General features: G+C 40.4%; 1 long non-coding RNA gene across 1 annotated transcript; it reads left to right on the forward strand.

Annotated features, from left to right (window-relative positions):
* The first annotated feature begins 521 nt into the window (after positions 1-521).
* Positions 522-6601, forward strand: LOC110196745 (uncharacterized). Its single transcript, XR_002321307.2, has 2 exons — positions 522-668; positions 5466-6601. It is a non-coding gene; the product is annotated as an uncharacterized LOC110196745 (long non-coding RNA).
* The last annotated feature ends 3070 nt before the right edge of the window (positions 6602-9671 follow it).

Below are 9671 nucleotides of genomic sequence, written 5' to 3' on the forward strand. Positions count from 1 at the left end.
GCATCCTTAATTGCAAAATAGAGATAATAACAGCACCTACCTTGCTGGGCTGTTGTGAAGATCAAATGAGGTGGTAATTGTAAAGCACTTAATAAGCACCATTATTATTGTTGTCATTCTTATTCTACTCCCCTCCACATACTCTAAGATCCAGCCATTTTGGCCTACTTGCTATTCTTTCATACTAGACTCCATAGCCTGTATCCATCCCCTCAAGCTGTCAGAAACAGTTCCTACCCTCAAGGAATCTAAGTTAACGTGGAGGAGACAACATATACAAATTAGAATATACAAGATACATTCAGAGCAAAAGGAATATGCCTCTTCCAGAAGCGATGATAGGATTAATTCGATTACTGGTGCAGAGCAGTAGATGAAAAGCAGTATAAATAATGATGAGATGGCATGGTTCCAAGATGGCCTGGGGTGGATAGCTAAATGGCATGTGACATGCTTTTGTTTGGAGAGCACTGGATAGAGGGAGTGGCTGAGGTGTGTTTATGCTCTTTTACTCATCAACTAAGATCATCGGGCCCTCGGGTTCATAGGACTATGATAAGATTCGGCCCTGAAAAGTACTTTAGAGATCGTCTAGTTCAGCTCCATAACTTTAAAGATACAGAAACTGAAGCCCAGAAAGTGAAGTGAATTTCTCAAAAATCACACAGGTAAGGATCAGTGCTGGGGTTTGAATCTAGGTTCTCTGATTGTAAAACTATTGCTCAAGTGATTCCCAATGTACCTAATCAAGGTACATGTAAGCAGCCCTGGGCTGGGGAAGCAGAAATCAGGAGAGCTGGGTTCATATGGGTATGGATTAGACTAGAAGGAGGATTTCTAAGGTTCCTTCCAGCTCTAAAAATTTGTATAGATCTAAGATTCAAAAATGGTGTGATGAACACAGTTAGGGGGAAGTATGTGATTATTTCAGCAGAGATTGGGAGGAGTGATATCATGGAAAGTAATTCTAGGGTTGTCTGGCTCTTAGCATTCAGACTTCCCTACATTCTAGTCTACTGACTATGCAAAGTCGATCTTCAGGGAGTAGACTTTTTTTTTAAGGGGGATAATTAAGAGAACATCCTGATATGGGTTCACTTCCCATGGACCCAGATGTGCACTTTGGCTCTGTGTGGAGGGGCACATGCTCTGGCCAGTTTCTCAAATGTCTCTGTGACTAGGAACTGTGTCAAGAAGATTTGACATCTGAGCTGGAAAGAGCCACGTACTATTTTGGCTATAAGAACTCCCTTTTTAGGTAGCTTCTGTGTTGGGAAATAGTCAATACGAGCTTTCTTTTGGACTGCAAACAAGGTAGAGAATGGTTTTCCCTCCTTACTCCAGCATTTATGGTAGTGAGAGAAACACTTTTGTCCCAAGGCTCTATCTGATGTGAGATTGGAAATTCCCCTTAAGCATCCTTCATTTCCTGATTGCCAAACTGTATCCCTTCAAAATCATTCTGAGGGATTGCCTTTCAATAAATAGCAAGGTTTTTTTTTTCTTCTGGACTTGAGGCTTTTCAGGCTGGCTTTCTCAATACCACCAATCTCTCCCAAGGTCCACTGGTCTCAACAATAATCACAACAAAAACTGGTTACCTCAGCTTAATCTTTTGTTCCAAAATCTTGTTTTTTTTATTATATATGTGCAGCCTGCAACAAATTTCCAGTCTTTGAGCTAGACTAAACAAATATCCATAGACTAGGGCATTTAGTTACCACCAGTCTTAGTGTGGATTTATTTATACTATCACCTTGCTCTGTGAGAAGGACAGAAAGCATGAGGCAAAAGGAAGCTAATGGAGAAGACCAAACTCAAGGGACGTATACTAAGGGAAGGAGGGAGGCAATGAAGACAAACTGCAACCTTCACAGTCTTGTCAGGGCTTCTGTTTGGGATCGCTTCATCTGAGGATCCCTTGGTAAGGTAATTTTCACTGCAGTATTCACTACGCTGAGACATTGGATGGAACCCTTGACATGAAAGATTGCACATTGACTGATTATAAAGTTCCTTGGATAATTGGTCAGCAGAAAACTCACTTATAGGAACTTGATGACTCTGACCAGAGCCATTTCTTATCCTTTGGCAATGGTGATCCAAATTGAGACCATACATAATTAAAAAACTCAAACCCAACCTCTATCTACCAATAAAGTGTGGCAATTGTATCCTAAAGATAATTTACTGGGGGCACTGGGAGGCTGAGTTACTTGTCTAGGGTCATATAGCCAATATATTTCAGTCAGGACTTGAATCCAGGTCATGGAATCAAAGCTTTAGAGTTGGGACAGACCTTAGAGACCATGTAGTCCATCCCCTCAATTTACGGATGGAGAGCTGAGGTCCAGAGAGATCAATTGTGTTCTTTAAGGTCACACAGAGGTCTTTCTAACTCCCAAACTGGCTTAATTTTCTTTTTCATATGTGTCTATTTGTATTCACATGCATATGTTTATGTGTATATGTATGTATGTGTGTGTATATATACACATAGCATGATAAGACATGAATATTCCCTATTGACTTTTTTTTATTTTAAGGGTTAAGAAAAAGAGAGTCTTCTATAATATGTATGGTCTCCCTCTGATTGGTTATCAAATTATAAAATCTGAGCGAAATTAGAGTGATTTTTGAATTCCATACAGTTTATTTACCTTTGAGAAAGCAAATGCAGAGACTTCTAGTCTCTTTACTTTAAATGGACTGAGAAACAGAATTTAGAAGCTGAAGGCTCAGGATGAGGATTTATCAAATTTTTCCTGCTGCCAACAGTATGTAGAACCAACTAACCTTTGATGCTGAGAGGTCTCTAACCTCTCGAGCCCTGGAGTCTAGGGCAGCTGCTCTTTCTTTGACCAGACCAGTTGGCATTTCTACACATGTATGCATCTCAGCAAGTACTCTCCTCCAGGGGAGAGCTTTTGAAAAGTTAAATTTCATCTGCTCAGAAAAACCAACTCACAAAATGAATCTGGAAGCTTCAGCTTCATGTGTTTGAGGAAAAGAAGAGCCAAATGAACTTGGTGACAGACCCTGATCTCAAAGTTCTTTGGTTGCTGAGATAACCAAAGAAGTTCCATTTCCAAATATCGATATGCAACCTTTCAGGCAAAGATACCACTGACGCTCACATTAGACTCTAAACTCTTACAGATCAGAGACCATGTCTATTGATTTTACTTTATATATTTCTTAGCACAGAATCATATGCAAGTGATTGAACAAAAAATGCTAACTGGTGACCAGTTACATACATATTATCATGACTACACCACACTCCTACTCAAGAAGCTACAGTAGCTCCCTATTGTCTTCAGAATAAAAGACAGCCTCTCTGTATTTACAAATTCTTCTTAATTTGGCCCCACCTATCTTTCCAGTTTTATTGCACATTATTCCCCATAATACAGTCTATATTACAGCTAAATTGGCCTACTTACAGTTCCTTTTACATATTGTTCTGTCTTCCACCTCCATGACTTTGCACAGAGTGTCTGTCCCTAAGCCTTTGAGCAGCTCAAAATGCAACTCATTTTTTCCCAGTGAAGACAAACCACAAGGGAAGACAGAAATACACAAACATGGGGGAAAACTACCTAGAAAGACTAGATTGCCACAACCACATTGTTCCATCATGAAAAGGTCTGCTATGATGACTAATATTTTCCCTCTTCCCTGCTTTCCCTTTCTCTGTATAATCAGTTCTATAACCAGAGTATGGTGGGTTAATCACACTAGTGAAGAAGTCCTTTTTCTCCTAGCTATTTCTCCCTGACTGCAGACAGCCTAATTGTGAGACAAAGGCTGATGCCATCCTTGGGGTTATTGACAGCGGGCAACATCTTCCTTCCCGGAAGTCAACTACTCTGCCCTCTTTACTGAGTTAACACAAGGGAAAAAACTAATGTTATTTTACCTACTTCTGTTCCTCTTTAAATAGGCCCTAAACTGACTCCAAAAGTGAATATTTTAGATTCAGAATTATAAACAAGTAGGGAAAAAAACCCAAAGTAACACTACTCCATTTCTGAATTTTTTATTTACAGTAAATTATTGCCACTTCGGTAAGCATTGTAAAAGCTGTTATGTGCTAATTGTTTGTTACACTAAAGTTTTAAAGTTAGTTATATTTGTAACTTTAACCATGAGTGCTCATGGCCCCTCACTAATAAATGTTATTGCCAGGGAGATGCATAGCATAAGATTGAATTGGTAGAATCATTGAGCAGGTGACAAATGATGATTAAAAAAGTAAGACTACTGTACCAGGAAATGTGATTTGTTAACTTGTTTTGACAAGTGCAGTTTAGCTTTAATTGTATGTGATAACAATTCAGAAGAGACGTGAAAATGTACGGAGATATATTTTGCAAAGGTGATCTAAACTACCTCAACACAGGGCACTTTTCTCAAGTCTTTACTGAGAAATGAAGTGTGACATTGCCAACTTTTCCATGCTGCACATGGTAATGTTTGTAGATTAACAGAGGGAGAATGAACCGCCGTCCCAGATTCCATTGTACTGTCTGCTTGACTGACACAGGGATTTGCTTAATCACCACCGATAATTGTGTACCTACTACTTTTCAATTTACAGAAAACGACTGATAATTTTGCATTTTCTGTAGAAAGGAACACGCTCATGGTCTGTGTTCATTTATATTCTTCTGCTCTGTTCTGGGTGCAGTCCAGGGTCCTTTGCCACCAATTATGTATGCATGGCTTGTTTCAAACCAAGACAAGTGCCAGGATCCACCTTGTTTAGTTGCTTCTTGTTGATTTGCAATATTATGAGCCTTCTCGGCTTTCTACTGGAAATGTGGTTACCATTGCAGAAAATATTTAGGGAAACCTTAAAAAAAATCAAAAGGCAACCCTACAGCAAGCCTTTATTCCTGCCCTAGAGAAATTGCATCTCCCTCTACCCCCATCTCCTATACACTCAGAATAGGAAATTGAGAGAAAAATTCTCTTTTGACTGTTTGATATCAAAAGCTCCATAAACATTTCTGTAGAATTGCTATTTAATCTCAGATGCTTTTCTGCTGCTTTAGATATAATCTCCTATTTTCCTTTTCTAATCCAAGTAGGCCTAATTATTTCTACATAGTATAAAAATTTGCATATAAATTATAGATGAGAAAGGAGGATACCCACAGAAAGCAATTGTATATATAGATGGACTTCCCTTACTCTCTCTCCCCCCTTCTCCCCCACCCCCATTCTATTAGTTTAGGTTTCAGGTGATACAATCTTTCTTTAAACTTCTCCCAGGATTACTTTGCATTATTCCTTATTTGCTCTTTGCAAAGCCTGTGCAGATGAAAGGTTATTTACTATAGTCCTTGCACTTGCAAAAACTTAATAGGAAAAAAAATACTTATAAGCAGCACAGTGATATCTGTCACAGTAGCAACAATTTGGTTTCAAAAAGCTGTCTGATCCCCTTTCTTTTCCAGGGAAAATGCCTTGCGGATGTGGAAATTGCATGTGTACAATTCAAATGGACAGAAAGTGACCCCGGGACAGTGAAAAGGGAAGAACTGCAACATATACTTTCAATAACGAGTTATAACCCAAATGCCCAGCAAAGGGGGAGATATCTCCCCTAGGTTTTTCCTTAAGCTACTGAGGAAGAGTGAATTTTTGACTTACTTGGGGATTTAAAATAGTTCTGTTCTGTTTCTGCTTTTTAAGATTCCTTACCATCTAAGTAGTCATTGGCATCACTAGAAATACTGTGGCCACAAGCAAGCTGTCAGAGGAACTCATTTATTCTTTGTTGAGATGTTAGCTATCCTACAAGATAAAGGAAAGTGTAATTACAAAGCCTGAATGGAAAGGATTGGATTGAAATGGGTATTATATGTCAAGGCTCTAAAACCTACAACTTTTACTGGGGCTCTGTTTGTTACATGTCCCTTGGTGAGAACCCTTGTCCAGAAACCTGAGAAACAACATATGCTGCTGAACAGTTGGGTCCTCCCCACTTCACGGTAACTCACGGATGAAGTCATCAAAGCAATCTGCAACACTACTGGTGGCTTCACTAGTGGCAATTGTCATTTTGGCTTCTAACTTCTTTTAGTTTTCCTCAACACCAAAGTGTGAGGCAGCTTCTCACTTCCTGAATTGTAGATTTCCCATAGAAAAAAAGAGTGAGCCTCAGAGACATCCTGTTAAGAATTTGGGCCAACATGGCTGCCCAGCTGCCATATACCTACTTCAGCAAAACCTTGAAGTTTACATCAGATTGAATAATAGTTAAGAATCCGGTGAGAAACTGGAGTAAGTTACTTCTTCCATCCCAGAAGTGCACAAGAGGTCAGCAGGGAAGTAGGAAAAGGGGCCACTGACAAGGCCAGCACCAGTGCAGGGTAGTTTCCCAATGTGATCAGAGATAGATAACAAACACTCATAGCTTGAAAGGCTCTGTGTCCAGCAGCAGCAAGGGTAGAGGATTCCCTAGAGAAAGAACCAGGGTTCCTAGAAAGCCCCAGGGTGGTGACTTTAAAAGCCCTGGGGAGTAGCAGCGGGCAGCAGACAATGCCTATGATTTAAAAATAAATAAACAACAATAATAATAAGAAATCAAGCCTAGACACTATATGAAAATGTCTTAGATCTATTAGAACAAGAAGACAAAGAGATGAGCGTCCTGGGCACCCTTCTTAAATGGAGGTTTAGAGAGGAGCTCTCCACTTCACCAATCAGTCATAAGGGTTCCAGGAGCAGGGTGTACTGAGAAGGTGTGAGGATCAACGGTGATGGGATCTTGCAGAATAATTAGATTTCTGGGGCCAGGATCAGGAGTTCAGAAGAATATACTTGGTTATGTGGTAGGTAAGTTTTATATTGTCTGCCTCGGTATAATAGAGAGCATATTAATCTTAGAATCTAAGGTTCATGTCCTGCTTTTGACACTCAAGGCTCTAGGCAAAGCACCTAACCCTTTTGAGCCTCGATTCAGTTTTCTCACCTGCAAAACGGGGATCCATCATCCTCACATTATATGCCTTTAAGGGTTGCTGTGAGTAAAGTGTATTAGAAGTGCGAGATATTGTCGTTTTCCTTCTTCTTGCTCTGTAAAAGTTGGTATTGTGATGGTCATGTAGAGGCCAAACCAGGATCCACTAGGAGCACCTGCTGTCAGGTGCCACCACATTGGGAACACTGCCTTTTCTGAGTGTGGGGCTCTGACATGGCCCATTCTGTAGCAGTACTGGTGGCAGCCATTTCAATTACCTTGTTGTTTGAAGCACTTTTTGAGGGAAGGTCATTTGTCTTCTTGCTCTGTGTCTTCCCTTATTCAGAGGTTGACACCACTCCCCAGAACCTCTGGGAACAGATAGAGAACTGTCTGAGAGACCCTTCTTGTTCTAGCTCATACTGGCCAAAGGATGTACAGTAGTCTGGCATTGTCTTTTACAAAGACGCTTCTAGGGTCTAACCACCAGGACCAGCTACTGCCACCAGTTGCTAACTCAGGGAGCCAGAGGCTTGACCTTGTACTTGGCACCCGAAAGACAACCTGCTACCTAAGGGAAGCCAGACCTTTCCTTTCCCTAAATAACCCTCATTAATCCATTGCCCAGTTTCCACCAGGTGTAGGATGTGGACTGTCAGTTGAATGTTAACGTCCCAATCTCTGCTGAAGGAATCCCATAACCCCACTCTACCCCTTGGTATGTGTAGTAGGTACCTTCCTGATAGAAGATGCTATCTGTCCTACCTATATGCCCCAAGGTCCTCTGGGCCTTCCCATCTGCCCTACTTCTTTCCTTGACAAAGTATTATGGCTTTTCTATCTTTTTCTTTCTCCCTTATACTCTCCCTTTGCCTAACCCGATTAGAATATGGGCTTCTTGAGGACAGGGACTGTCTCAGTTTTCTATCTGTATCCCCAGCACTTGGCATAGCTCTTTGCATAGAGTAAGCATGATAAATGCTTTTCTATTCCACGCTATTAGCTTTTTCTGCTACTAACTTGGGGGGTAAGGTTAAGGATGTGGGCAGGTAGGTGGCAAAGTGTTGGGCCTGGACTCAGGAAAACTTATTTTCATCAGTTCAAATCTGGCCTCAGATACTAACTCAGACCCTGGGCAAGTCACTTAACTCTTTTTGCCTTAATTTCTTCATCTGTGAAATGAACTGGAGAAGGAAAGGGAAAACTACTCCAGTATCTTTGCTAAGAAAACCCCAAATGAGATCACAAAGGGTTGGATATGACTGAACAACAACAATGATAAAAGGTTAGGGGTATCTATTTCTACCTAGTTTTCAGTTTGTCCATTTCACAGAATGATATAGTAGTTTACTAGTCCGAGGATTTGGATTCTGGTCTAGTTCTGCCTTTAACTAACTAGATGACTTTTGACAATTTGGGTTGTTCCTCTAGTTCTCAGGGGCACAGAGGGATATTGAGTGAAATGACTTGTCCAGCATATTGGACTGGATGGTTTCTAAGGACTTTTCCAATGTCATAGTCTATGATTTTAGAGTGATCTATATCTATAGAGAGAGGGAAGCTAGGTGTCTTGGGTAGAGCACCAGGCCTGGAGTCAGGAAGATCAAAGTTCGAAATTGGCCTTAGGCACTTCCTTTCTGTGTGACCCTGAGCAAGTCACTGATGTGGGACACTGGAGAAGAAAATGACAGGCCATTTTAGAATCTTTCCCAAGAAAACCCCAGAGACAAGTCCGTGGGTTTACAAAGAGCCTGATATGACTGAACAACAGTATCTACATCTACACTTCATTCTTTTTCCAAATTTCCTTGGGCATATGTGGGGTTTTCTTCCCCAGAGAAATAGCCTCTCTAGAATATGTCAAACTGTTCCCAGTGATCCTTAGTTCACTCCCATGAGACACTGGGATAAATTATGAAAATTAAGAGCACACATATACATGCATGTATGAAGCATCAAACAATCCAACTATCAGCATAGGTTGTGTTATTAAAAAAAAAAGCTTGTTGAATATTTAGTCAAAGTGGCACTCTGATAAAGATTAGATAATAGAATTAATTAGGAGCAGCCTCAGATGACAAGTGCTGTTGTCTTTGATTACTGGAAGTGATTCGGGCATTTTTAAAAAAGCTTCTATAATCCCCAGTCACCCTAACTCTGACCAGGGATAATTTTCCTGGCCTTGTGAACAGCTCTCAGGTAAGTCCAGCTTGAATATCACTGAATAAATGGAAGACAGCAAAGGTCCCTATAAAGAAGAAAATGGAATAAAGAATTGGAAGAGAGATCAAATGAGATAGCAGGCCAAGAGAGTATTATATTGAGAAGGGAAGGGAGTGGGAGCAGCAAATGGAAAGGCATGAATGAACAAAGACAGCCAATATCTCTAATGAAGAAAGTGTTTGGTGAAGAAAAATTGGAAAGGTTGGTAATGCAAGAAATTGTTAAACTCACAAAGAAAAGAGCAAGGATTGGATAGGGTTAAGAGGAGAGAATGGAGCTTTCCTATGCTGGAAAAAAGAAAATGGAGAAGGCAAGGTAAAGAGGAGAAAGATGTTAGAAACTAGACTTTTGAATCAGGCCATAAAGCATATGGAGAAGACTGAATCTCTGCACCCAGTATCACTTACCATGCTTTGTGTAGAAGAGAAAGAAAAGGCACTCTCAGCCTGTCTATAATGTGTAAATTGCTTTTAGT

This window comes from Phascolarctos cinereus, unplaced genomic scaffold (genome assembly GCF_003287225.1).
Source record: "Phascolarctos cinereus isolate Bilbo 61053 unplaced genomic scaffold, phaCin_HiC Scaffold_7;HRSCAF=346, whole genome shotgun sequence".
Classification (NCBI taxonomy): Eukaryota; Metazoa; Chordata; class Mammalia; order Diprotodontia; family Phascolarctidae; genus Phascolarctos; species Phascolarctos cinereus.